The sequence below is a fragment of the Protopterus annectens genome, chromosome 1.part2, assembly GCF_019279795.1.
Source record: "Protopterus annectens isolate FY-2018-M chromosome 1.part2, PAN1.0, whole genome shotgun sequence".
NCBI lineage: Eukaryota > Metazoa > Chordata > Ceratodontiformes > Protopteridae > Protopterus > Protopterus annectens.
Genome location: NC_056727.1, coordinates 708,808,772 through 708,820,793, shown reverse-complemented (window position 1 = coordinate 708,820,793; position 12,022 = coordinate 708,808,772). Strand labels below are relative to the sequence as shown.

The window sequence follows — 12,022 nt, the reverse complement described above, 5'->3', positions numbered from 1 at the left end:
TATTTCTTTAACTTCACTATGACTGATCTTTTCTACGTTTCCGGTCTTATTTTTTGTATTGTAATGTTTTCTATGTCTGAATTCCTTTGCCTGCATTAATTTTCCAATATCTTTTGTGCTGCTCTTTTTGTACTGATTAGTTTTGCTTTCTCCTTTGCATAGATATTACACTATATTAAATATGTTTCTTTCCCATATCCATATTTCTTCTTCAGATGTCTCCTGATCTTCCTTTTTCTCCTTACTTTGGAGACTTGTTCCATCATGCTGTGATGTAACCTATGTTAGACCTTCTACATCAAATCCTTCACTTTGTAGGCATTCTATATCTTAAGCTTTTTTTTTTAACTTCTACTTTACTAATCTTTTTTTCTATATTCTCTCTGATATTTTATTTATTGTGAAGTTTTCCATATCTTGATGCTTTTCCCTGTATTTCTCTTTGAATATCTTTCGGGCTGCCTTCTATTGTCTTTATGGCTCTTCTTTGGCCTGTCAGTTTTTTTGATTTCTGTAGACTGCTACTCCCTTCTACAACGGGGGGATGGGGGGGGGGGCATCCTCGACCTGGCCTGGCCTCATTGTAGAAATGTTTCCTTATTTTGAGGACTTTACACTGTCATTTTTTCCACTCTTGGCACCAGTGCACCTATTAGGCTTGGGCACTTTTTTTATCCTGGCTCTCATGCACCCAGTTATCTTTTTTTTAGCTTTTGACCTGCTTCTGTCCATGATATATGCTATACAAATAGTCTGAATATCAGTGTCGCCTGGTGAGATTTTGTGAAAAACAGAGTCCACCTCATGAAGGTATTCACCAAGACTTGAGGATGAATTCAGTTGTAGCACTACTACTCTCCTTTGCTTGCTGACTTTTCATCTCTCCATTCAGACGTCTTTACCCTTTGGACTTTCCACTGTAGCAAGAGTGTTTACAAAGTGTCTAGCTCCAGTTGTAGCTCATTGCAGGCCAAACAAGTATCCTCATTTCCATATTTAGATAACTTGTTTGTCTTTGCAGTGTCTTTTTTCAAAGTGTCAGGAATCTCTGTCTTGGGTGAGAGATCTCTTACACAAGCTTGGATTGGAGGAGAACATGCAAGTCTTTTTTGACGACTCCATACAGAATTGTGTTCCTGGGATATGAATTAAACACTTTAGTTCAAAGTGCTTTTCTTCCACAAAAAAAGGTCCATTTCTAGATCTGTTTCCAAGGTTTTCCACTCAACCTTCAGTCACTGCAAGGCAATACCTTAGAATTTTGGGTCTCTTGGCTTCTATTATTTTTGTGATACTCCTGGCAAGACTGCACAGGAGAAAGACACAGTGGTATCTGAAGTCTGTTTTGTTCTAGCACTTAGTCTTTTCAAATATCTGTGCTGGGGTTTGTCAAAAAAAATAATTTGGTGGAAGCAAATATCCTTAAATCCAGATCTCCCATTTTTCCTCCTTGTTCCAAAGCAATCACCAAAAATGCCTTAGACTGCCTGGGGGGCAGTTTCAGGAGGGATAAAAGTACAGGGGGTGTGGGACACCAAAGACAAATGCAAGCACGTAAATATCAGAGATGCTTGCCCTCATTAAGGTACTCAACTTTCTGAATCATCTTTGGTTCCCAGGAACTCTTCCAGTTACAGACAATACCACAGTCATGTGGTACGTGACGCAGGGAAACCCTGTTTGCAGATTAGTTATGTTAGCTTGGGATATAGTTTCATAACGCAATCTCTTCTGTAGGCTTCTTTCATCCTGTTTGGAGCTAAATTGTGTGGCTGGCAGGCTGAGGTGGACCAGAGCAGATCCCCGCTAATAGAAACTAGATCTGGGGTCTTCCATGGCTATTACCATCTGTGGAGAGTTCCTTAATTAAACCTGTCTGCATCCTGTCTGAACAATTAACTGGCAAGATGCATGCAAGGAGGCGAAGAAGGCAAATGCCTTTTCTTTTGCTTGGACAGATTTTTGTATCTTGCATGATTTTTTAACATTTGTTGCTGTGCATTGTGTTGTATGACATTTTGTAAAATTTAACTGTAGAGCTTTTCTCCTCCGGTCATCCTTTTAAAAAGGTCCTGACGTGGCCCAGTCAGATGTCCCAGGAAACAAGTGCTAATAACTCATACCCTGACTAACTTTCTCAGATTTCTAGACTGTCACCTACCCCTAACTCTCCAGCTCTTCTGTCTTATCCTGTAAGTAATGTAAATAAATCCTATTTACATTTATAACTATATACTGCTTTTTATCACAGCTATGTAAATGAAATTTGTATATTGCCGTATATGTAAATGCAACCAGTTTATTATTGTATAACACTCCTACAGCAATCAAATTGTATTAATCTCTGTCTTGATTGCATCGCCCATTGCATGATTCTAAAACCCCACTTCTACTTCTAGGAAACTTAAATTATTTTTACTCTGTAATTTTTTTGCAATTTTTGTAAGTTTAATGGAGCTTTTCTCCCTGAGGATGTTTACCATGGCAGGATGTTTACCCCAGCCGTACCAGGTTACTCATCCTATCATTCATTCAGACCCCAAACCGTGGGCAGCAAAACAAAAGGAGGTGGAGTTGCAATATATTAGAAAAGACACCTCTAGGCTGCTCAAACAGTATGATGCACAGGAAGCACTCCAGGTGCAGTTGACAATTGACAAACACGCCTATTCAAATCGTAGCTAGCTGTAGGCTTCCAGCTTTGACTCAAGATGCCCACTCCACCTATCTGGACCTCTTCGAATCTGTCAAGATTCAACCCTTTACCCTGATCCTGGGCAACTTTAACTATCCAACCATAGACTGGAAGAAATACTCATGCCAAAACACAAATGCCCAGAGATTCCTTGATTTTTGTCAATGCAAATACCTTGGATCAGTTGGTTGACACCCCCCACAAGAGGTGAAAATATCTTGGACTTGGTATTAACCAACATAAGTAACCACTGCAGTATCCCTACAGTGTCTTCATCCCTAGTAAGATCCGACCACAAAGCAGTCACTTTCAAAGTCGCCATCTCCCACGAACCCCACCCCCCAGCCCAAGCTAGGGTAAAAAAAAAAAACTTCTCCACTGCTGATTACAACCTCCTGAGAGAACGTCTAAACAGCTTCACAGCCCCTCCCCCCTCCATAGGAACAGGCATATACACAAACGCTGTAGATATAGCCAACCTGCTTTCAGACTGCTTCAGAGAAAACTTCACTCCTCTGTCCCCCCCATCAGTGAAACAGGACATCCTCAGTACCTGCCCCCCCCCTTATCTCTAGGGAGCAAAGTGTCACTGCCCTCTCTAAAGCAAAAAATACAGCCTCCATGGACCCCGACAACATCCCAGGCTGCATCCTACATGAACTCATGCAGGAACTTGCAGCACCCTTAGGCACCCTATTTAACCAAAGCCTGAGGGACAGCTACTGTCATCCGTTTGCACAAAGGTGGAGCGTCCACCGATACAGGAAATTATAGACCCATCAGCCTAACTAGCCCGATCTGCAAGACCATGGAGTGGATTATCATGGACCTCATTAAGGAAATTGGCAACCTCTAGACACTTGATCCCGCGCAGTTTGGTTTTGTCAAGGGGAGGTCCTGCCTGTTAAATTTGGTTGACTTCTTTGTGGCAGTCACCAGGGGTGTAGACGAGGGGCAGACTGTGCACGCCACCTACCTTGACCTGGCCAAGGCCATCGATACTATTCTCCACTCGGGTATAATAGATAAACTCTCTCAACTAGGCATCAATCCATATGTTACCAGATGGGTAGCAAACTGGCTCACTGATGGAAACCACCTAGTCAAAATAGGAGAAGCCACCACAATTAGTAGGTCCATAACAAGTGGTGTACCCCAGGGATCGGTCTTGGGGCCTCTGCCGTTTGGGATATACTTTCTGGAGGTGCAGGTCAAATCTAGTGAGCTATGGCTGACCACGTTTGCAGATGACTGCAAGCTGGGTGTTGTCATCAATTCCTCTATTGATGTGGACATCTTCCAAGAGGGTCTCACTCAAACAGATGACTGGTGCCAGAAACTTGGCCTCAAACTGAATGCCAAAAAATGCATCATCATCTCTTTTGTGGAGAGTGACATCCCCACAAATTATCACATTGATAATAAAGTCTTAAGCATGCACTCAGTTGTGAGGGACTTGGGTACCCAGGTTGATAAACTGACGTTTCACTACCATATTGCCTCCGTTGTATGGAAAGCCTTCTACATGGCCCTCCTCATTAATAAGGGTATCTAATCCAGGGACAAGGTGGTCATAACATCCCTGTATTCTTCCCTTATAAGACCCATTATTGAGTACAATGCCCCTTTCGGCATGCACCTCACAAAGCACATGCAGCAGCTGGAAAGACCACAGAGGTTCCTCATCTGGAGAATCTACCCTACACAGATAGGCTAAAAGCCCTGTCCCTCTACTCCGTCTCCTACAGACTCCTTAGAAGTGACCTCTGTCTGGCATACAGAGCAATCTCAGACCCTGCCCTGATGTGACTGCTTTATATCCACAAGTCACGCTCCACTTGAGTAACCCACACTCGTGACCTCAGCCTGGTCTGTGACATCAGTAGGGCTTGTTGGCGGGACAGATTTGTGTCCCAGAGACTCCCCCTTTTGTGGAATAGACTCCCTCTCCATGTAAACTAGAGTACCTCATTAACCCTTTTTAAACACAACCTGGATAACTGGATTGGTAACAGAAAATACACTCCTGGGATTCTACCTGTGTCCCTGCTTGGACAGTGGCATAGGGTGCTGGCTTTGTGGAACATGGGCTAAATTCTTGTCTAGGCTTGTAAGGGCCTCAGGGCCAATAGCCTAGTAACTTCCTATGATCCTGTGCCTGTGCTGAAAATGGGCCTGAGTAGCCCAGTCAGACCATCCTGGTGAACAAAAGGCAATAAATACCACAAGTAGTGTTTTTATATATGGTTACTACATGCATTGTTTCACAGCCTTATATAGTCATTAATTTTTTTCGTGTTCATTTTTTCCATGTTGCTCATCTGCCCCAGCAGTGAATGTTTGTCTACCACAAGTATATTTTTTTGTGGAACTTACAGGTTTGAAGAATTAGAGTGATCATGCCAATGTTTTATGTGGAAGTCTCTCTATACCTCTGCCACTACCTTCACTGGTGCAAGACCACAATTAGCCTTCCTAAGAAAGGGGGAGAGTTTCTTTGAGGTGAGCACTGTTAAATGCTTGAAAAAGGTGACAGGAACTGTGTCATGCATCTACTTAAGTGTGCATCTGCATCATTCCGTTAGGTGAAATAAGGCTAGTTCTTGCTGCATATCTGTGTTTTTTGTTGTTCATGACTGATAACTGGCTTGTCTGCATTGCAGTCTGTTTTGATGTCTTTGAAGTGACATGGTTCGTTGCTGTGAAATTGCAAAACTGGTCAAGCAGTGTTTCTGCAGTATTTCTTGACGGTAATTTAAAAGTTTTATAGTCAACCCTAAACTTTAGTCTAGTTTTCATTAAGACCTCTGTGTCTCAATGTATGAGATTACATCGTAATGCCTCAGACTAAATTTTTGCTTTTCTTAAGCAAAAAAAAAAGTTGTTGACCAGGTAGTATTTGCAATGTCCATATAACAGATTATTTTAAAATCTCTATTTCATCAAGTGATTATCGTTACAGTTCCCATAATGTTCAAAAGGACCTCAACTTTCTGTGGAGAGGCTAGCTTCCTTATTTAAAAAAAAAATGGAAATGCAGGTTATCCTGCTTCCCTTGGTATACTTTGGAATAACTTTCCTATTTCCTAAGATGTCTCTCTGAGAAAAAAAAGTTTCAAGTTTTTACTTAAAAAAAAATCTTTGAAACTGCAGTTATGGTGTATAGAAACAGATGTTGTGTTCTAACTTATGTAAGTTGTTGATTTTCATCTCTACAAGCAATTAGTAGTAGTTTGTGAGTGCCCTTCATTTCTGAGATCCTGCAAAATGTGCATATTTTGTTATACTTTATTTTTGGAGCATTGATTAGTTATTTCACATGCTTGAATTGCAGTGTCTAGTGCTTATTCATTTGTGTGTACAAGCAGTGCACTGACTGAAATATTGACATTGTCGTGTGTTTACAATGTATATATGCAATGTGTTTGATACTTCTGTTTGCACCTTTATCCTTGTTTAATTCCCCTTCATATTGCTTTATCTGTATTTCAGTTTGGTACCCAGTCTCTGTTTTTAATGTGTCTTGAGCTTTCCCCCCTTTGGCTTGCACTGAAAGTAGAATTTTGCAGATGTCCTTCATGGATGCATCTGCAGTCATAACAAGTGGGTTGTCCTGTCGTCAGGCAGCCCTGCAGTCGGCCGGATTCCAAAGTCCGGGTCCGGCTTCGGCTGATGTCGCACTCCACCCGACGTCATCTCTGTTGGTCTTCGGGTATAAAAGCATCAGCCGACGCCATTTTCCTCAGTCTTTCTTGCCGCGTGGCGCCCGAAGCAGAAGCTGTTCGCAAGTGCCGGTCGGTCGGATCCAGAGATTACTTCTACCGAATACTACTTCGAAGACTTCTAAAGCTAAGTACCCGTTGGGGACTCTTTCTTGCCTCAGCCGATGTCAGAAAAAGTTAACAATTGTTTAACCTGTGGGAAACAAATACCTCATAAAGATTTCCACTCTTACTGTCTGCCTTGTTTAGGCCCAGCCCACGACGTAGCAGCCTGTTCGGCCTGTGCCTCTTTCAACCGACGAACGCTTAGGCGTCGGTCGGAGTTTGCAGAACAGTTTTTCGGTACTGATTTTGCATACATTATGCCGTCGGATCCTCCGACTACCCAATCTACCAAAAAACGCAAAGATAAAGACCGACACTCGCGGTCCGCGGTTTCGGCCGAAACCACGGTAAAGCAAACCGCGAGTGTCTCGGTTTCGGCCGAAACCGAGAAAACTGATCTAAGTACAGCTGAACCTATTCTTACAACTGAGGCCCCTGCTACAACTCTTGAATCGACCTCAGAAATTTTACCCACTACGGTGGTTGACTTATCAGACACCATCCCCTTGGATGTCTCTACCCCAGCACGTGGTGCTGCTAGGCCTCCAGCAGCCATGTCCATTAAGGCCTTCGCCAGGGCTAAAGCAGCCAAGACTACTAAATCAGTGCCTGTTAAACCCCCCACATCCAGGCCCCCTTCTAGTTCTCAAATGCTTTCTTTGGATCTCAATCTCACCCAGACAGGGCCTCTCAGCCCCCAGAGAAGAGACCTAGGGCAGAGCCCCCTGAGCCAGTGTCTTCTGATGATTCTGCTGATGAATCAGACATAACTGACCAGCCAGAGGCTCCCTTCTCCAATTTTGAAGATTCTGATGCTGAAGAATCCATTCCAGCTGCTTCCTCACCAGAAGAATTCTCCTTTGGGGAAACCTTGCATGCCATGCGAGAACAGTTCCAATGGCAGCAACAGGATTTTTCAGACTCCAGAAAAAGACTTAGGACCTTTCTGCACCTCCCACAGCACAGGCCCTTAGCTATACCTCCTGTTCTCTCTGTGGTGGATGATGCTTTCAATGATGTTTGCTCCGCTCAGTTCTTTACCCCCAGCCCCTGCCAAACCAGACAGATTTTACAGGGTGCCAGATACTCATCACCACCTTTACAAGGCCCCACTTGCAGACCCAGAAACTATATCCCAGGGTCCCAAGGCAGTAGCGCGACCACAGCTAAAACCCTATTCCTTCTGAAAGGGAAGCAAGGTCATTAGACAGATGGGGTAAAAGGTCTACACTTCAGCTACTCTTTCAGCTAGAGCTTTAAACTGTCAGTTTCACATGATACAATACCAAGAGTTTATGCTTGATCAGTTAACTAAAAAACTAACCACTGATGAATCTCTTGATAAGAAATGTGTATTAGAGATGGTAAATAACATACAACAGGTTAGCAACCATTCCTTAAAATGTGGCTATGATGCACTGGAGGCTTCATTTAGATCAGCCATGACAGGCACAGTAATAAGAAGGCATGCATGGCTAAAGGAACAAGCTTTACCGGATCATGTTAAAGCTAAGTTGCTAGATGCTCCTATGGACAAGACAAGTTTGTTTGGTACACCTGCCCAGCAGGTTATGAAGAAAATGGAAGAAAAGGCAAAATCTGTTCAAACTGTTAAAGATTTCTTGCAGGTTCAACCCCAAGGTTTAGCAGGAACTGGCCTGCCAAAATTGGTCCTTTCCTGACTCCACAAATTTCAAAGGGGCAGGTATAGTCGTTCCAGAGGCAGAAACCAATCCAGAGGAGGTGCCTACAGAGGGCGCCAGTGGCAAGGTAACAACAGAGGCACAGACACAGCCACTGCCACTACATCAGCACAACCACAGTGACTTAATCCTAAATCCGCCTACCAGGGAACAAATAGCAGCTCCTCTAGGCGGAAAGTTAACCTTATTTTCAAAGAACTGGCACTACATAACAAAAGACAAGTGGATTTTACAAACCATAGATCAAGGTTACCGGTTTCACTTCCACACTTTACCAGTCAAAAGAGGAATGCCAAATCTACCTCCAAATCAAAAACAGAGGCTCTACGCCAGATAATGGAGTTAGCAAACATGAGAGCTGTGGAAAGAGTGCCAACAGCAGAACAAGGAAAGGGGTTCTATTCCAGACTATTCCTAGTTCCAAGAAAGGAAAAAAGTTGGAGACCAATTCTCGACCTGTCCACCTTAAATACATACATCATTGTCCCAAAATTCAAAATGCTGACCCTACAGCAACTTCTTCCCATGCTGGGCAAGGAGTCTTGGCTGGTAACTCTAGATCTCAAGGAGGCATACCTGCACGTCCCCATTCGACCAATCTGCAGAAGATACCTCAGATTTCTTGCAGGATCAGAGCACTATCAATTCTCAGCATTGCCCTTTGGCTTATCTACTGCCCAGAGTATTCACAAAATGCCTGGCATCAGTAATCGCCCATTGCAGACTACAGGAATTCAAATTTACCCATACCTGGACGACTGCCTGCTACAAGGGGACAACAAAAGCAAGCTGACAACAGATTTACAAAGGGTCATTTACTTGCTACAAGGACTGGGATACACAGTCAATTTACAAAAGTCAAGGCTGATACCATCCCAAACAAGGACATTCTTGGGCGGAATTGGACACAGTACAACAAATGGCATTCCTGACTACAGAAAAACAAAAGAACTTCCTCTTTACTTCTTGGCACTAACAAAACTGAACAAGTTAACAGCAAGAAAAGTTCTGCAGGCCTTGGGCTTCATGGCATCATGCATAATCTTGGTCCCATTTGCCAGACTACATATGAGGAAACTACAGTGGTACCTAAAGAATTTATGGTCCCAACACAGACACAGTCTAGAAACAGAAATCCCACTAATTCCATGCTTAAAACAGGAATTCCTATGGTGGGCTCAGGCATGCCAGTCAAACCCAGGCCTACCCTTTCGCAGATGTCAACCAAGCCAGACCATCACAACAGGCGCTTCAGACCTAGGATGGGGGCCCACATGCTGGACAAATGCGTGCAAGGATTGTGGACACAGGATCAACTTCACCTGCACATCAATCTAAAAGAAATGCTGGCAGTAAAACTGGCAATCCAAAAGTTCAAACCATTCCTCAAAGAGGGCCAGTTGATGATAAGGACAGACAACACCACAGTCATGTGGTACATCAACAAACAGGGAGGCACTCATTCATACCCCTATGCAGAATGACCTTGGAGCTGTGGACCCTGGCACTCAGCTACAACATTCAGTTACAGGCAATATTTGTACCGGGGAAAGACAATACTCTAGCAGACATATTAAGCAGAACCACTTCGGATGCCCACGAATGGAAGCTGCACCCGGACATCTTCAAGACCATCTCAAAGAAATGGGGAATGCCACAGATAGACCTATTCACATCACCTCTCAATCACCAGCTCAAAAAATTCTGCAGAAGGACATTCCACCCACTAGCATGGAAAGTGGACTCACTCTCCTTCAACTGGAAAGGCCTAACAGCATATGCATTCCCACCTCTTCCTTTGATACACAAGGTACTACTAAAAATCAAGGAAGAACGTCCAAGGATAATCCTGATAGCTCCAAACTGGCCAAGACAACACTGGTACCCACTACTGAAGAGCATGTCTCGGAACAATATGTGGCCAATACCCCTGATGCCTTTGATGTTAACTAAGAACAACTACAGCATCATACATCCAAACCTAAAAACGCTGCAACTGACTGCATGGAACATCACATAGCAGCAGCTAACCCAGAACTTTCCCAAAGAGTTAAAGACATTATTCTTGAAGCACGCAGACCTTCAACAAGAAGGAACTATGCTGGAAAATGGAAAAGGTTTGTCATTTGGAGTACGGAAAGAGGAAAAGATGTGTCAAACATAGATATGCCTAACATTCTGGAGTATCTGGCGAACTTCTTCATTCAGGCCTGTCCTACTCCTCCATCAAGATACATGCATCAGCTATTTCAGCAGAATACAGCTTTGATCCACCTGTTTTTCGCACCCTTTGCTCAGGCAGTTCCTCAGAGGAATCAAGAATGTAAAACCTCCAAGGAAACCACCATTACCAGCTTGGGATTTAAACTTTGTGCTAGAAAAGTTGACACTATCACCCTTTGAACCAGCAGCAACAGCAGACCTACAACACCTGTCATGGAAAACTGCTTTCCTACTGGCAATTACTTCAGCAAGGAGGGTTTCAGAACTACAGGCCTTAATGGCAGTGCAACCCTTCCTAATCTTCCACCAAGATAGAGTGTCCATGAGGACTAATCCTACATTTATGCCCAAGGTGGTATCCAGAGTATCTTTAAACCAGGCAATCCACCTACCTACCTTCTTTCCCAACCCACAAAACAGAGGGAAAGAATACTGCATACCTTGGATGTACATAGACAGCTACGCTACTACTTGGACAGAACAAAAATAGCAGAAAGACTGACCAACTTTTTGTAGCCTATGCAACAGGAAGGGAAGGAAAAGCTATTTCCAAACAGACAATCTCCAAATGGATAGGAAATTGCATACGATACTGTTACTCCTTCCATGGAAAACCAATTCCACAGAACATAAGACCTCATTCTACAAGGGCAACAGCCACTACCACAGCCTTATTACGAGGAGTGGCAACCAAAGACATTATTGAGGCGGCTACTTGGACCTCCGTGCATACATTTGCCAAGCATTATAATTTGCCTCTATATTCCAGATCCCGAGCAGGGTTTGCCACTGCTGTACTGCAAGGGATCCTAAACACACCATAATCTACTTTTATCCTCCTCCCCTAGTTGGCTATGGTATTCTACCCACTTGTTATGACTTCAGATGCATCCATGAAGGACATAGTACAGTTTTGTACCTACCATAAATGTAGATGTCCGAACTGGATAGCATCTGCAGTCAGGATTACCCTCCCTCCTTCCCCTCTGTGGTACTCCTAGGGTGTTTACCCTCCTAATAGCTAGCTGTTGGGGGGGGGGAGTCTTTTATGGTGTATTTGTTTGTACATATGTACATATATGCTTATTGTTGTGTTTACCTCTATCTATTTGGAAACATTGGCATCTATCCAAATTTTAGCCTGCAAGAGGGCTACTGGCATCTGGGGCAAGAAACACTGAGGAAAATGGCGTCGGCTGATGCTTTTATACCCGAAGACCAACAGAGATGACGTCGGGTGGAGTGCGACATCAGCCGAAGCTGGACCCGGACTTTGGAATCCGGCCGACTGCAGGGCTGCCTGACGACAGGACAACCCACTTGTTATGACTGCAGATGCTATCCAGTTCGGACATCTACATTTATGGTAGGTACAAAACTGTACTTTAGCATTCTTGGTCAAAAAGTACCATATAAAGTAAATTAAATCCTTAATTGATTTTATAAGAAGGATAGCGAAGGATTCCTCAAGCCTCTTCCCTAGAAGCATCACAATGATCTTTGTGGTACAGAACTGGGCTCAGAAACAGTGTACCCTGCTCCTTATAAGCCTGAGGGACTGTCTGAAGGAGGAG

General features: G+C 43.6%; 1 protein-coding gene across 1 annotated transcript in view; it reads left to right on the top strand.

Moving 5' to 3' along the window:
• Nucleotides 1-12,022, top strand: part of SPAST (spastin) — a 2,490,626-nt gene that overhangs the window by 1,805,892 nt on the left and 672,712 nt on the right. The gene's annotated exons all lie outside the window — the stretch shown is intronic.